Raw genomic sequence first — 17,556 nt, 5'->3', positions numbered from 1 at the left:
CAGCAAAATGCAAGGCCTTTTTACCAAAACACTGCTTGAAACCATTGTCAGGGGAAATGGGTATAATGTGAAGTTAAGCAATAATAACTTTGGGGGTACCCAGTCATTAAATTTATCAGATTTTTTTTTAATTCTTCATACATTTTTTTAGCACAAGCATGTGCCAAGCTTGACTGGGTGCTAATGACAGAGAGAAGACACGCTATACTTGCTTTCCTTGCTCTCAAATCCTGTATTGAACAAGACAAAAGAGGGAACTACCAAAAAACAAAGAATATCCCCAAAAAAAAGAAATTAAAAAAAAATTTTAATCCCTTCCCCAAAGTTTTAGAAGGGTTTGCACTCTCTCCCTTTCTTGTTTTACACACACATAGATACACATAAAATAATTCACTCATGGTGTTCCTCACGAAAGGCTGAGTCCACCTTTACAGCTTCCTTGTTTTTTATTTATAACCTGACACTCAAAATGTTGACTTTGTTGGTTATCACAGCGGATGAAACCATCGTACCCACAATCTAAGTTCCAAGTCTAATACCTGAAGCAGTAGATCTCCCTCTGGTCCTATCCACAACATTGCAGTGACATACAAATCATTTCCAGAGGCAGTAGATGAGAAAGCAAAGCTGGGTCAATGCTAATTGATCACTATTTGGAAAACAGCCTGTATGTGTAGGCTGCTCACAGATTCAAACACACACTTGCACACACATCCGCGCAGGAGGACAGAGAAAGCACAGTCCCACCAGGACAATGACAGTCTCCTTTCAAAGGTCACTGCAAAACTTTCAGTAACTTGGTCCCAAAGCAGAGTTCAACCTTCCCTGAACTTCCCGGCCTGCATCCATTCCTCCTTACTATTCCATTTTCTTTCCTGCATTGGGTACTTTTTTGAAGGTCAATCTATCCCTACCACTTATGTCTCTCAAACATGGTATTTTCTACCTCTTCTTGAAATTAAAGTTCTCCATCAAGGTCACTGTTAAATAATTAAAATCCCCAAACACTGTAATCCCATGATGAAGCAGATGGCTCAAAGCACACCCTCAGAGAGTACTGAGGAGTTTGCGAGAGAATGTCGGAACGCCTTTCTATCAGGAATGGGAAGTTGACTACAGAAAACAGTATGAGGTTCCTTTAAAAATTAAACATAGAGTCTCCATGTGATCCAGCAATCTCCACTCCTAGGCATATATCCCGAAAAAAACAAAAACTTCAATTTGAAAATATACATGCACCCCAATGTTCATAGCAGCACTATTTACAATAACCAAGACATGGAAACAACCTAAGTGTTCATTGACAGATGAATGAATAAAGAAGATATGGAATATTACTCAGCCATAAAACAATGAAATAATGTCATTGGCAGCAACATGGAAATGCCTAGAGATTATCATACTAAGTTAAATAAGCCAGAAAAAGACAAGTAGCATATGATATCAGTATGTGGGATCTTTAAAAGTAACACAACTTATTTACAAAACAGGAACAGATTCACAGACATAGAAAACAAACTTATGGTTACCTAAGGGGAAAGGGGGAGAAGAAATTAGGAATTTGGGATTAACAGATACACACTATTGTATATAAAATAAACAATGACTTACTGTATAGCATAGGGAAGTATATTCAGCATCTTGTAACAACCTATAATGAAAAAGAATAAAAAAATACATACAGAGTTCCTACTGTGGTGCAGTGAGTTAAGAACCCGACTGCAGCAGCTCAAGTTGCTGCAGAGGTACAAGTTTGACCCCTGCACTGAAGGATCTAGCAGAGGCCACAGCTGTGCCTCAGATTCAATCCCTGGCCTGGGAACTTCCATATGTTGTGGGCGCTAAGGGAAAAAAATTTTTCTGTATATATGAAACACTTTGCTATACACCTGAAACACAGTAAATCAACTATATTTCAATAAAAAAAGAAATATATTTTTAAAAGGACCATAACGTTGCTTTCAATTTGTTTACTGGCTAAATGTATACCCAAGTTTCATATATTAAAGAATTAAGGGAGTTCCCGTCGTGACGCAGTGGTTAACGAATCCGACTAGGAACCATGAGGTTGTGGGTTCGGTCCCTGCCCTTGCTCAGTGGGTTAACGATCCGGCGTTGCCGTGAGCTGTGGTGTAGGTTGCAGACGCGGCTCGGATCCCGCGTTGCTGTGGCTCTGGCGTAGGCCGGTGGCTACAGCTCCAATTCAACCCCTAGCCTGGGAACCTCCACATGCCTCGGGAGCGGCCCAAGAAATAGCAACAACAACAACAACAACAAAAACAACAACAAAAGACAAAAGACAAAAAAAAAAAAAAAAAAGAATTAAGAACTCTAGGAGTTCCCATAGTGGCGCAGCAGAAAAGAATCCGGCCAGGAACCATGAGGTTGCAGGTTCGATCCTTGGCCTCGCCCAGTGGGCTAAGGATCCGGCATTGCCGTGAGCTGTGGTGTAGGTTGCAGACATGGCTCGGATCTCGCATTGCTGTGGTTCTGGCATAGGCCAGGGGCTACAGCTCTGACTAGACACCTAGCCTGGGAACCTCCCTATGCCACGGATGCGGCCCTAAAAGGACAAGAGCCAAAAAAGAAAAAAAAAGTCTATTATCTTTGATTTGTCTCATTATTATTATTTTTTTTTTTTTGGCTGCCCTGTGGCATATGGAATTCTCGAGCCAGAGATCAGATCTGAGCCGTGGTTGCAACCTAAGCCACACCTGCAGCAATGCCAGATCCTTAACCCACTCTACCTGCCTGGGGATGGAACCTGTGTCCCGGCGCTCCCAAGACACTGATCCCATTGTGCTACAGCAGGATTTCCTCGTTATTTTCTCAATATAGCTCAGCTCAGTTCACTGAAATTATCTCTCTGATACTAATTCACATCTTCTCAGTATAAAATCCAAATTCATATCCACAATTTTAGCTGCAGACTGCTCTTTTCTCCCTCCTTCTACTTTTAGCTTCTACTCTCATTCCTAAGTTTTTTATTTTTATTTTTTGCCACACTCTTAGCATATGGAAGTTTCTGGGCCAGGGATCAAAATGAAGCCACAGCTGAGATCCACACCCAGCTGTGGCAATACTGGATTCTTAACCCACTGAGCCAGGCCAGGAATCAAACTGGCGCCTCAGCAGCAATCCAAGCCACCATAGAGACAACACTGGATCTTTAACCCATTGCACCACAGTAGGAACTCCTTTCATTCATAAGATGCTATAAAACCTTTTTTAAAAAATCATGAGGATTTTCCTAATAGAATTCACTGCTCACAAGCACCATATTCTTCATAAAATCTCCAACTGAGCAGCTCTAGCAAGCATCAGTCACACCCAAGCTGAAGACAGGAGATCATTAGTCAATGTACTTTTACTGAGGTTAACTCATGTAGGCAACATACAACCTACAGAAGTTAGTTTTAACATCCTCATACCCCAGATCTTTGCTTTTCTTTTTAAAACTCCCTCTTTTTCCCCATTTTTAAAAAGTTTCACTGATGTAAAGTTGATTAACAACATTGTGATCTTTTTAAAAACTCTTAATTCTAGGGTTTGAGTTCACCTGGAATGAGCTCAGTAGGGCAGCATCTCCCTGGAGGAAACCTGTGAGCAGAGGCTTCAAGATAGAAGGAAGGCTGGCCATTCGAGGAGCAGAAGACAGGCCAGTATGGCTCCAGCACGGTGAGGGGTGAAGAGGCCAGACCAGGCTGAAGAGAAGGCTGGGTCATATTCTTTATGCTAACTCCTTCAAGCAGTTATCAAGCATCACTGCGCAACACTATATTCCACAGTAATAATCAGGCTCAGTGAAATCAACTAATCCTAGTTCTTATCTGTCAAACACATTTTATGCAAGTACCCAAACACACAGCAACTCTCAAGCGACAATTATCTTTACCACTTACAGATTAAACAAGACCACACAACACACACACAAAAAAAATTTAAAAAGCAAAGTCTGCCAAATTGTCACCTTCAAAACAAAGAGGGTGGAAGACACAAAAGTTCTCTTGGGTAATGATTGTTCTAATTAACCTTACTGTGGCTATACACCATCACTCCTAGCCATTTTTTTTTTTAACTTACTAGATTATGTTTGCTATAAAAGGATGTTACTCAGGAACCGCCAGATGAAAGAGATGCAGAGGGTGAGGTGTGTGGGTAGGGGCACACAGCTTCCATGCCCTGAGCTTGCCACTCTCCCCACACTTCCACATGTTCACCTATGGAAGCTCTTTGGACCCTCAAAGCTGCAGGCATAACCCTCCCAGACTTAAAGCAACATAGCAAAGCTAAAGTAATCAAAACAGCGTGGCACTGACACCAAAACAGTCATATAGATCAATGGAACAGAATAGAGAGCCCAGAAATAAACCCACATGCCTATGGTCAATTGATCTTCCACAAAGAAGGCAAAAATATACAATGGAGAAAAGACAGTCTCTTCATGAAGTGGTGTTGGAAAAGCGGGACACCCTCATGTAAATCAACAAAGTTAGAACACATCCTCTCACCATACACAAAAATAAACTCAAAATGGCTTAAAGACTTAAATTTAAGACATGACATCATAAAACTCCTAAAGGAGAACACAAGCAAAACATACTCTGACATAAATCATACCAATGTTTTCTTAGGTCAATTTCCCAAGGAAATAGAAATAAAAGCAAAAATAAACAAACAGGGCCTAATCAAATGTATAAGCTTTTACATAGCAAAGAAAACTATATTAAAACAAAAAGACAACCTACAGACTGAGAGAAAAAAAATTGCAAATGATTCAACTGAGAAGGGCTTACCTTCCAAAATATACAAACTCAATATAAAAAAAAAATCAAAAAACTAGCATAAAATCTAAATAGACATTTCTCCCAAGATAGATAGATGGCAAATAGGCACATGAAAAGATGCTCAATATTGCCAACTATTAGAGAAATGAAAATCACAACTACAATGAGGTATCACCTCAAACTGGTCAGAAAGTCTACACTGAAAGTCTAGGAACAACAAATGCTGGAGAGGGTATGGAGAAAAGGGAACCCTACTAGACTGTTGGTGGGAATGTAAACTGGTGCAGCCACAAGGGAAAACAGTAGCGAGGTTCCTTTAAAAACAAAATATAGAACTACCATATAATCCAGCAATCCCACTCCTGGACATATACCCAGAGAAAACCATAATTCAAAAAGACACATGCACCCCAATGTTCATAGCCACACTATTTATACTAGCCAAGATATGGAAGCAGCCTCAATGTCCATCAACAGATGAATGGGTAAAGGAGATTTATGGCTAATGGAGTATTAGCCATAAAAAAGAATGAAATAATGCCATTTGCAGTAACATGGATGAAAATAGAGATAATCATACTAAGTGAAGTAAATCAAAGAAAAAGACTAATACAATATGATATCACTTATATGTTGGATCTAAAGTATGATACAAAGGAACTTCATTACAAAACAGACTCACAGACATAGAAAACAAACTTATGGTTACCAAAGTGGAAAGGGGGTGGGGAAGGATAAATCAGGAGTTGGGAATTAGCAGATACAAACTAACATATATATGTGTGCGTGTGTATATAACATATATATATAGACAAGAACCTACTATAAAGCACAGGGAACTATATTTACTCTCCTGTAATAAATCATAATGGAAAAGAACATGAAAAAAATATATATATGTATACACACACACACACACACACATATATATATATATATATATAAAAAACTATTGTACAGCAGAAACTAAGACAACTTGGTAAATCAACTACACTTCAATTTAAAAAAAGATAGACTAAATTTTTTTAAAAGTTGATTGGTGAAAAGCCAGGGGGAAGAAACACCACGACTAGGAGCATCTTTTGTTCTAATATTTGGTCTTGACCCTGCTTCCTGACACTAAGCTCCTAAACCCCTTGGAATTTCCTGGGAGACAGGAGTGTCTTTTGTTCTAATGAGGTGACTCCTGGTGGCATCTGGGTTAGGGCCCATCACCAAAAAGACTGAGGCATGGTTAGAAGTTTGGAACATTCAACATTCAAACTGAGTTAATGACTGATCATACCTACGTGATAAAGTCTCCCCAAGTCACTCATGAGAAGTGAGACTCCAACTATGAAGCTTAGGAATTTGGTAAGCTATCCCAACTGGTAATTAGCTCAGGCGGGAAAGCTGATGGGATGTCAACGAAGTTTGGGCATGGAAAAATCTCCATGCTGAAGAATAAGCCACTTCCCTAATTAACATCCAGAGTTGCTTATCTGGGAAGGAGACCTTCAAATTGTCAGTGATAGAAGAGGAAATGTATGGACAGAGAGAATGAAATTGGGGGACGTACACCTCCCCCAATAACATGACGAATCCCTGTCACCTGTCACCCTCCTTGTTCTCTGGTCCTAGTCAGAGTTGCCCACACATTCTAACCCCAGTATCTAGTGTTGGCTACAGAATCCCATCTCCTAGACTTTAGCCATATAAGACACAGTTATTTTGATCAGCACCTATCCTGGTCCAACTACTAAATATGAACCTCAACCCACATTTGACCACATTAAACATCCAGCCTTCCCAGGCCTGCTATTTTACTTTGGTGTCCATTTCATGGTTATTGTTTTCCTCACGTAGATGGCCAGAACATATTTTGATGATAGTTTACGAATGTTCAACTCTTAAGTGCAAGCAGCACTATGAAGCAAAAATGCAAGTGACATAGGAAGTCTTTAGTATTTGTTTTTACTGGACAAACTTTGATGGGCACTTTGTAGGCCCTGCCATTATTTATGCAAATTGTATGTGCTGCATTGATTGGGAGGTCACAAGCTCCCTTGCATTGGGTGGATCTGTTTGTGAACATCAGTAGTATGGATGTTGACTCTCTTTACAGCTACCTGAGAGTGTACTTGGCTTTATCTGAAGTTTCCATGCTCCATCTAAAAGACAGTGCTGAGTTTTAAGGAAATCTGATATACAGAAAGACAAAATTATGCAACAGCAACTTGATAAGCTGAACTATAATTGACTCATTTTTATCAAAGGATTCATGATATTCTTAGATATGGAGGTTCCTTGGTATATTTAAAGTGTGATTAAATTTCCAAAAGCTTTACTTAAAAATTTTCAGAATATGTTTGTTGTTAAATGGTAGGAACATCAGTGGATTATCTATAAAGAAACATCTGTTGTTTGGATGCTAACTCTATAGTGTTCCCAGTTTGATGATCATGTTTGTATTTTACTAGATACTCAAATATTTTGCTTTTCATGGGTACAGTCAAAGGTAGCAGTATTATTTTTCAAGGTTCTCAAGCTTAGAGCAGACTTTGTTCAAGTGAACTATCAGAGTCATATCTCTAAGTCACTGATGTATCTCTTACATTTTCAGAGTAGGATAAAGGCAGTGAATGCTGGATTGATGTTTTGTGGGATTTTTTTGGTTTTTTTGTGGGGTTTTTTTTTGGGGGGGGGGCTATTTTAAAGGAATACTAGGAGTTCCCATTGTTGCTCAGTGGAAATAAATCCGACTAGTATCCATGAAGATGCAGGTTTGATCCCTGGCCTTGTTCAGTGGGTCAGGGATTCAGCATTGCAGTGAGCTGTGGTGTAGATCGAAGATGTGGCTCGGATGACACATTGCTGTGGCTGTGGCTGAAGCTCCAATTCGACCCCTTTTTTTCTAAAAAGCAAAAAAATAAAGACTCATCTTCTAAATCCTTTCGCCATTACTATAAGTGAAACTTTGGCCAGGCAAGGTGCCAGTGGAGTGAGCCTGTTTACTAAGCTCCTTTTGACAAGTTTTAGTTATTATTTTTGATATAATTAACAAGCTTTGCTCCATTTTCTGTCTCCAAGAGATGCCATTGGGCAGAATTCAGCAAGTTAAGGGCCTTTCTGTAAATTTCACCCCACTTGGGGCTTTCTGGATATTAATCAAGAGCATGCCTTTTTTTTTTTTTAACTTCAGTATATACACCTCTAAATTATAAGGTCTCTTTTTAATATAAAATATTATATTTAAAGTAGCAGTACTTTAAAATATTATCAAATACACATTAAATGTTTAAATATTCCCATAAGATGTTTTGGGTTTTTCTTAGAAGGTGAAGGGTGGAAGATTGGTTTTTTTATAGTTCATGTATTCAAATCATAAACCAAATAAATTCTCCACAATGCATTTAGTTGATGGGTCTCTTAAATCTCTTCTAGTATTCATAGCTTTTTTTTATTGAGGAAACCAAAGCAATTGACCTGCTGGTTTTTTGACTTTTTGGTTTTGCTGATTTGTACTCTTATATTGTTGTCTAATCTGTTCTTTTATTCCTTATATTTCCTATAAACTGGCAGCTAGAACTAGAGGCTTGATCAGATTGAAATTCAATTTTTTGGAAGGATGCTTTTTAAATCAGGGAAACTAACTTAAATTTATAAGGACAGAATCCAATTTTAGATAAAGGTATATAATATCGGGCTTTTAGAGTTATCTGGACAGGAGGAAAGTAACCCTACTGTTTGCCTGAAATTTTTAGGAAATTAGTAGATCCTAAAGTTTCTCATCAGTAATATCATTTAGTAGTGAATTTAAGATAAGCTTCAATTAGAATAGAGCAAAGTTTTAAATGGTAATTCGAATTTCCATTGTGGCTCCATGGGTTAAGAACCCAACATAGTGTCTATGAGGATGCAGGTTCAATCCCTGGCCTCACTCAGTGGATTAAGGATCTGGCATTGCTACAAGCTGCGGTATAGGCCTCAGATGCGGCTCAGATCCAGTGTTGCTGTGGCAGTGGCTTGTGGCTGTTCCATTTCAACCCCTAGCCCCAGAATTTCCATATGCCACAGGTACAGCCATAAAAAGAGGAAAAAAAAAGTAAAGTGATTGATAATAATGCATAATCTATATGGCCATCAATAACGACATTATATAAAATCCCGGGTGTTAACTGACAATGAACCTTTCTTCAGATGAGAGCAGATCAGACCACGATCAGCCAGGAAAATGACAGCACACGGACAGCCCCCTACTTATGACAATTACAATTTTTTGACTTTAATGGTACTTAACATGATATAATGAAGAAAGAACCATACTTTGAAATTTTACCTTTTCACAAGCTAGTGGTATGTTGGTATTTTTTGGTGATGCGGGGCAGGGCAGCTAGCTACAGCTGCTGGTCAGCCATGCAATCACAAGGGTTAATAACTGATAGACTTACAGCCATTCTGTGGTCCACTTTTGGTACAGTACTCAAATTACATGAGATACACAGTATTATTTAAAAATAGGTTCTGAGTTAGATGATTTTGCCCAACCAGATGCTATCTTAAGTATTCTGAGCACATCTGAGATAAGTAAGCTAGGCTTAGATTTGATGTTCAGTATGTTAGTGTAGTAAATGCATTTTTTTTTATTATTTTCCCACTGTACAGCAAGGGGGTCAGGTCATCCTTAGATGTATACATTGCAGTTACAGTTTTTTCCCCCACCCTTTCTTCTGTTGCGACATGAGTATCTAGACATAGTTCTCAATGCTATTCAGCAGGATCTCCTTATAAATCTATTCTAGGTTGTGTTTGATTTAATTATACTCGCAGCTTACGAGGGGTTCATCATATATAAACCTCATTGTACGACCAGGAAGATCTGTGTTTGCTTTTTTTTTTTTTTTTTTTTTTTTTGCTTTTTAGGGCCACACTAGGCACATTGGTGGTTCCAGCTAAGAGTCCAATCAGAGCTAGAGCTGCCAACCACAGCAACTCGAGATCTGAGCCGTGTCTGTGACCTACACCACAGCTCACAGCAATGCCGGATTCTTAATCCACTGAGCGAGACCAGGGATCAAATCTGCAACCTCATTGTTCCTAGTTGGATTCGTTTCTGCTGAGCCATCACGGGAACTCCTGTATCTAGTTTTGAACCCATCTTGTTTTCCACACAGAAGAGATGAGGGTCACCTTCCATGCCACTTTCCCACCTTGGTAATTTAGAGACAGAATGTCAAGGGAAGGAGATCCAGGGAGTTCCTGTCATGGCTCAGTGAAAACAAACCTGACTAGTATCCATAAGGATGCAGGTTTTATTCTCAGCCTCACTCAGAGGGTTAAGGATCTGGCATTGCCATGAGCAGCAGTGTAGGTTACAGACAAAGCTTGGATCTGGCATTGCTGTGGCTGTGGCATAGGCCAGCAGCTGCAGCTCCAATTTGACCCCAAGCCTGGGAATTTCCACATGGTGCAGTTGTGGCCTTAAACAAACAAAAAATCCAAATTATCCATGAGAAGGAGATCCATGCTAAATCCAGGGCAAATCCAGAAGAATTCTGTTCAAGGAAATTTCAAAAACTGGTGCATAATTAGATTTCTAAAGGGCGATTTATGAGCTATCTGAGGTTCTTCACCCGATGCTCTGGGCTGGATGTTTTGTGGGGTCTATGGAATTACATGACCCTTGTGCCTGCAGAGTTTACACACTGAAGGAAAAGGGGTGCACACACACACCACACACAGGGCCCCCTACCCAATACACACACAACCCCAGGGTTTGATTGTTCCATTTCCTCACCTGAATATAGGGTGTGGGCGGTCTTCCTTTCTCCTACTAATCCAGGACTTCCAACACTGAGGGGGACCTGAACCCCTTCCTACTACTCCCCATGCCTGTTTCCAATGAGTTGTACAAAGCATTCCCTGTGTTCTCAAGCAAAATTTTAGTGAATGTTACATATTAAGTTCATTTATTTATGACTGCCATTGTGAAGAGGTAGTCTTGCTAAAACGGTCTGTGTCAGAACTGAAACTGAGTTGTAAAGCGGTATTTTGCCCCAAAATAAAATTTCAGTTTTTAATCACCCCCTCTTCAGGAGAGGATGTTAGGTGTTCTCTTTGCTGGTGAAGAATGAGGAAGAAATAGCTATTTGAAATGTCAATGTTGCTAAACCCAAGATATATTTTGAACCGTTTAAACATAATAAATTCTGGCACTGCTTTCCTTTGGTTTCTTTTCTGGAGAGGTCCATCCTCCTGGCAAATGGGAAGTAGATTTTTTTTTTTTTTGCAGTTTTATGTGACATTCAAAAGCTAATAATTCTATTTATAAAGTCCTTCAAGATAACTGTCTCCAGAGAAAGACTGAAGTTACGAAGTTTACATGTGTTTGATTATTTTTAAGATTTTTTTTGTGAACTTGGGTAACTAATATAGTTAATTTTCCCGTTTCTTGGGTTGGTTGCTGGGCCTGTGGTCGCCCAATGGCATGAAGACCATAGCAGACTGTCTTCATAGTGGTGCCCTTAAGCAATGAACACACATAAACTACATCAAAACATACACACTAGCCATCAGCGGGAAGAAAAAAATAGCCATGACACGGATCCCAAAATAAATGGCAGAGATCAGCAACATGCAGAAAGCCATGAACATAAAGGAAGGATTATTACCTGTGGACTTTCCGAAGTTCTCAAAGCAGGTCCATCCATCCAGACCTATGAATCGTGACGTGTGTGTAGCACACAAGGGGCCACGTGCTCTTGGACAATCAAGAGCTAAGATGGTATGTTTGTTCTGACCCAAGACTATGAGCCAGAGCTCAGAGCTCACTCTCACCTGCTCCTGCCTCCCAGAACCTGGGGAAAATCCACTGGGATTAGAGTGAAATGTCAGCTTTAGGGAAGCCTTTCATTATCACGATTAGCACCAGGTAATGAATTACATATAAAACCCTATCTGACTTCATGGGGTCAGACCCAATGGTCACATCACGCCCACACTGCTGACAAGGGATATGACAGCCCAACATCATGGACATCAAAGGAGAGTCACAAAGTATGCATTTGAGACTTCAAGAGCCATCTTGATTTCACAGTGTTTAAAGAAACAACCAAGGTCTACCTGACAGATTCAACAACTCTATACTATGTTACTGAAGAGTCAATGACACTGTTCAAAGAAAGGTGCCAAGGGAAAAATGAGATCTACCCGAAGGATTCCAAATCAAATCCTCAGACTTAATTTTCAAGGAAAGAGGAAAAACAGAGATGAAAGAAGTAAAGCGAGCCACTGGAGCAAAATTGGGGATGTTAATTAAGGAGAATTATTTTGGTAAATCAAAGTAAAGTGACACCTTTATACTTTTATGGTAGATGCGCCATCAGTCTCTGAAGTCAGACTGAATTTCCATCCTGGCCCCATTATTCAGTGGCTGTATGGCTTTAAGAAAGTTGCTGGTACTTTCTGTGCCTCTGCTTTCTTTCTGTCAAATGGGGACACTAATACTTGATCTATGCTCATAAACTGCTTTAACACCGGCACTGACAGCAAATGCTTAGTACCTTTACTTGATGATTATGTTAACGGCTGAAGTGTGAATAGAGACTATGATGCTGCTCCATGCTGAGTATCTTGTGTCCCCCAAAGCTATGTGATGCCAGGGCCTGTCCCAAAATGTCACTCAGACTGACCTGTACCAATTTTGGAAAGGTAACAAAGAAAAAACCTTTTGCCATGGGGCTTCAAAAGTTAAATAATGTCGAACGAGCAAAAGTCAAGTATTGTGATTGTTTGAAAACTCATATTTGCTTTCTACTGTAAAGAATTTCAACTATAATCTTGAATGAGAGAGAATTAAAAGGATAAGGTTAGAAATTCTACCTGAATATGTAGTGTCTTCAAAGACCAATCACCTACTGTCAAATATCAAAGGTTGAGCCTAAATTATGAGACCTATAGGAAGAACCGCCATTGTTCCAAGACATTTAAAGTATTTTCAGTACACTGATGTTAAAAAATCCACTATAAATGGTTCCTGTATCATGATAAAAAGAAAAACAAGTACTAAATATTACATTTTATTTTTTTAATTAGAAGTACTTCTGGAGTTCCTATTGTGGCGCAATGGTTAACAAATCCGACTAGGAACCATGAGGTTGAGGGTTCGATCCCTGGCCTTGCTCAGTGGGTTAAGGATCCAGCATGGCCGTGAGCTGTGGTGCAGGTCACAGACGCAGCTCAGATCCCGTGTTGCTGTGGCTCTGGTGTAGGCCGGTGGCTATAGCTCCAATTAGACCCCTAGCCTGGGAACCTTCATATGCTGCAGGAAGCGGCCCTAGAAAAGACAGAAAGAAAAAAAGAAAAACAAAAAACAAAAAACTTCTGCATCCAACACTAGTACATAATTTATCATTACCACAAAAAGTTATTCTGGATTAAGAGGGAAAGACAATCTCAAATTTCACCCATCAATTATCAGGATGTTTCAATGACCAAATCAACCTCATGATCACCTTGTTCATCTGCCATAACTCATTAACATAACCAAGTCTGCCTCTCAACTATACATACATATATTTTTTAGCAGTACTTAATCATTTGGCTAAGATTTGCTGGAAAAGGAAAAACCCCCATAATATAAGGCAACCAAATATAAACTTAGTTTACTTCTTACTTAGATAATAGTTAATTGATTTAACACAAAGAAAAACTATCTTCTGAAATAACATTTTATTTCTAATAGGAAAGTATTTTTAAAGTATAGAATAGTATTTTTAAAACTTATCTCTGTCACTTAGAGCTACCTCTTCCCAAGCTATAATATCAAGAATTTAACACCAGCCAGGGGAATCTACCTGACAAACGAGAAAAATTCAATAGAAGGCTGATTACAAGATAAAAGAAAATCAATTAACTCTTCCATGTACTATCAATAAACAATTAGACAACAATAGGAGGGAAACAGAACTTCATGACAGCAACAAAAACTTAATATATGTTGAGGCCTATATGAAGAAAACAATAAAACTGTTAAGGAAGGAGTCGTGTTTATTCATTTAACAAAAAGTTGCTAAAAACCAGGCAGTATTAAGTGCTGAAAGTATAACACTACCTAGGACATCGCTGCTCTTGATGAGTTCACAGTTGCAGAAGTAAGCAATCACAAAACACACAATGAAAGACAGGCAGCTTATGGGAGCACTGTGTGCCTGTTTGTGGGAAGTGGGGGACAATCAACTCAGATTGGGGCAGTGCCAGGTGAAGATTCCCAGAAGAGGTGATGCCTGACTTCAAGGATGACAAATTTCAAATACTTTTGGAATTCCATTTTTTTCCCTATTTTGGTACTCTAAGTAAGATGTACTCTTACAGCTACACCAAGGTTATTATTGTTTTAATTTACATGGAAAATATACCTTTCAGAAAATATTTAATTACTATATTTTATATTTTGAACATTTTCCAGTTTTCTAAATAAAAACATCATGAATCCATTCTGTTAATAAAAGTATAAAAACAGGCCTCTTTTTACTTTTGCACTGCAAAGACTTCAAATGACAAGCATATTAACCTCCAAAAACCTTAAGATCCCATTATCCAACAATCATGGCCTTTTTTTTTTTTTTTTTTTTTTTCTTTTTCTTTTTATGGCCACACCTGCGGCATATGGAAGTTCCTAGGCTAGGGGTTAAATCAGAGCCGCAGCTGCAACCCTACACCACAGCCACAGCAACACAGGATCTGAGCCACATTTTTGACCTGTGGCGCAGATTGTGGCAACACTGGATTCTTAATCTACCAAGCAAGGCCAGGGATCGAACCCACATCTTCACAGACACTGTGTTGGGTTCTTCGCCCACTGAACCACAGTAGGAACTCCAGTGATGGCCTTTTACTCTTAAGTCAATGTAATGAAACATATCTGTATCTAGTAGGCTCCTGGCTTTTAGTTTTCCATGGTTGGTTTATGAAGCCTGTCTTATTGTTTAATTTTGCACATATTATCAGCTTAAAATTCAGCTGAATTTTCAAGAATAATATTAGATTAAGAAGGTCAGCTGAAAATTCAAGAATAATATTAGATTAAGAAGTTCATGTGCAGTTCCCACTGTGGCACAAGGGGATCGGCAACATCTCTGCAGCGCCAGGCCAAGGTTCCATCCCTGGCCCAGCACAGTGGGTTAAAGGTCAAGTGTTGCTGCAGCTGCAGCATAGGCCACAACTGTGGCTAGGACCTGATTTCTGGCCCAGGAACTCACACCAATGTAAATCTTAAATGTCTTTCTCTGCCTCATCTTCATCTGAGTCAACCCAGTGGGTACAAAGTCTGTTTCTGCATGAAAAAAAAAAACCCATCAGCATCCAACTCGCCTTCTCGTCCCATTAGATTTTATTTAAAAAAAAAAATCAAAGTTTTATTCTGAGCTATGATTTAATGGTTAAGTGATATGCAGAGTAATCTGAATTTTTTGTGGCCACACCCAAGGCATGTGGAAGTTCTTGGGCCAGGGATCAAACCTGTGCCAAGCAACAACCCAAGCCACTGCAGTGACAACGCTGAATCCTTAACCTGCTGCACTACAGGAGAACTCCCAGAGTAATTTGCATGTTAAGTTTTTTGTTTTGCCTTCCTGCCAAGAAGTAAAGCAGATAATGAAAGAACTGCAGTTTTCCCCAAGTCATTCATGTCTTTCAAGATTTACAAGGCAACAATATAATGGAAAAAAATAAAAATCATTAATGAAAAGTAAAACAATTTTTTTAAAAAAGCAACAATAGCTCCTTCTCCTCACAAACACATAGAAGAAATCTGGCATCCAGTTTGGGAAGGGGTTGGGAGATGGGATCACAAAGACCAGCTGTGAAAATTATGTGCAAACAAAGGAGCCTTCCACCACTGGGGCAAGGTGGCTGCAAACTCAATGTTTTACAATACTGAACTTCAGGGTGAACCCATTTGCCACAAGGTATCCACCCAAGTTCCTTTACCCTGTATCACACTTATCTCTCTGGTGGTGTTGATGCATCAATGATAGTGCCTCCATGTCTGTTCCTTGATACTGTGAGGGTTTTGTTTTTCTATTCCTTGAAAAGGGGAATGCAAATGACCTGATCTTTGGGAAGGTGCCACAAAGCCAAGATCATTTTTGCATGTAGGATCCCGCACTGCTGTGGCTATGGCATGGGCCAGCAACTATAGCTCCAATTTCACTCCTAGCTGGGAACTTTCATATGCCTTGGGTGGACCAAAAAGATTTACAACCATAAAACTCCTAGAAGAAAACAGAAGAAAAGCTCCTCGATATTGGCCTTGGCAAAGATTTCTTAGATAAGGCAGGCAACAAAAGCAAGCAGTAGTACATCAAACTAAAGAGCTTCTGGACAGCAAAGGAAGCTATCAACAAAATGAAAAGGCAACCTACAGAATAGGAGAAGATATTTGCAAACCGTGTATCTGATAAGGGAATAATATCCAAAAAATATATAAAAACCATACAGTTCAACAGCAAAAAAAAGCAAATAACCCATTAAAAGGTGGGAAAAGGACCTGAATAGACATTTTCTACTTCTATTCTACAACATAAAAATGGTCAACAAGTACCTGAAAAAGTGCTCAGCATCACAAATGGTCAGACAAATGCAAATCAAAACCAAAATGGGATCACCTCATACCTGTTAGGATGGCTATTATCAAAAAGGCAAGCAATAACAAATGTCTGTAAGGATTTGGAGAAGAGGGAACTCTTTCACACCATTGGTGGGAATGTAAATTAGTCCAGCCACGATGGCACAATTCTTTGGTTTCCTAAAGAGTTTAAAGCAGAACTACTCTATGATCCAGTAAACCCATTCCTGGGTACAGGTGCAGCCAAAGGAAATTAAATCAGATTGTGAAGAGCTCTCTCCACACCCATGTTCACTGCACCTTTATTCACAATAGCCAATATGTAGAAACAACCTAAATGTTGAATGGATAAAGAAAGAAAGTGGTTTATATATGCATAATGGAATATTCAGCCATAAAAAATAAGAAAATTTGCCATTTGCAACAACATGGATGACCCTGGAGGGCATTATGATAAGTGAAATAAGCCAGACAGAGAAATACGAAATACTGCATGACCTCATTTACATGCTGAATCTAACATAGGAAACTTATGGAATCAGAGAGCAGACTGGTGGTGGTTATGAGAGGCTGGGGGAGATGGAAATGGGGAGGTGGAGGTAAAGGATACCAATTTTCAATTACACAAAGTATCAGTTCTTAGATCTAACACACAGCATGTTAACTATTAAGAATACTGTGTTGTGCCAGGAATTGCTGACCACCATCTTGCCAGGACTGGGATAAAGGCTGCTTGGAAATAGAACCAACACAGAAGAAGGCAAGGCTGAGAGATGAAAACAAAGTCCCAGTGACATAGCAGGGCTTGAGTTCCTTGATTGAGCTATGACTGAAGTAAGCCTTTAGGGAAACTTTGAGTTACAAACCAATAAAGTGGTTTTTTTGGTCTTAAAAAAATAATAATAATACTGTGTTGCACACTTGAAAGTTGCTGAGAGTAGATCTTAAGTGTTCTCACCATGTAAAAAAACGCTATGTGAAGAGAAAGATGTGTTAATCATCTCGATCTTGGTAATCATTCCACAATGTATCTGTACAGCAAAATCACTACATTGTGTACTTGAAGTATGTACAATTATACTTGTCAATTATTTAAGAAGGCTGGGGAAAAAACATAAAAAGGAAAAAAGTCCTAAAATATTTACAAGGAAATATGGCTTTAAA

General features: G+C 39.2%; 1 protein-coding gene across 1 annotated transcript in view; it reads right to left on the bottom strand.

Moving 5' to 3' along the window:
* AVEN (apoptosis and caspase activation inhibitor) overlaps positions 1 to 17,556 on the bottom strand; it is a 193,321-nt gene that overhangs the window by 23,131 nt on the left and 152,634 nt on the right. The gene's annotated exons all lie outside the window — the stretch shown is intronic.

The sequence above is a fragment of the Sus scrofa genome, chromosome 7, assembly GCF_054392235.1.
Source record: "Sus scrofa isolate SSC_HxYL_T2T_F1_AM1 chromosome 7, Sscrofa_HxYL_maternal_Yorkshire_Landrace_v2.0, whole genome shotgun sequence".
Taxonomy (NCBI): domain Eukaryota; kingdom Metazoa; phylum Chordata; class Mammalia; order Artiodactyla; family Suidae; genus Sus; species Sus scrofa.
This window is presented reverse-complemented; position numbering and strand designations above follow the sequence as displayed.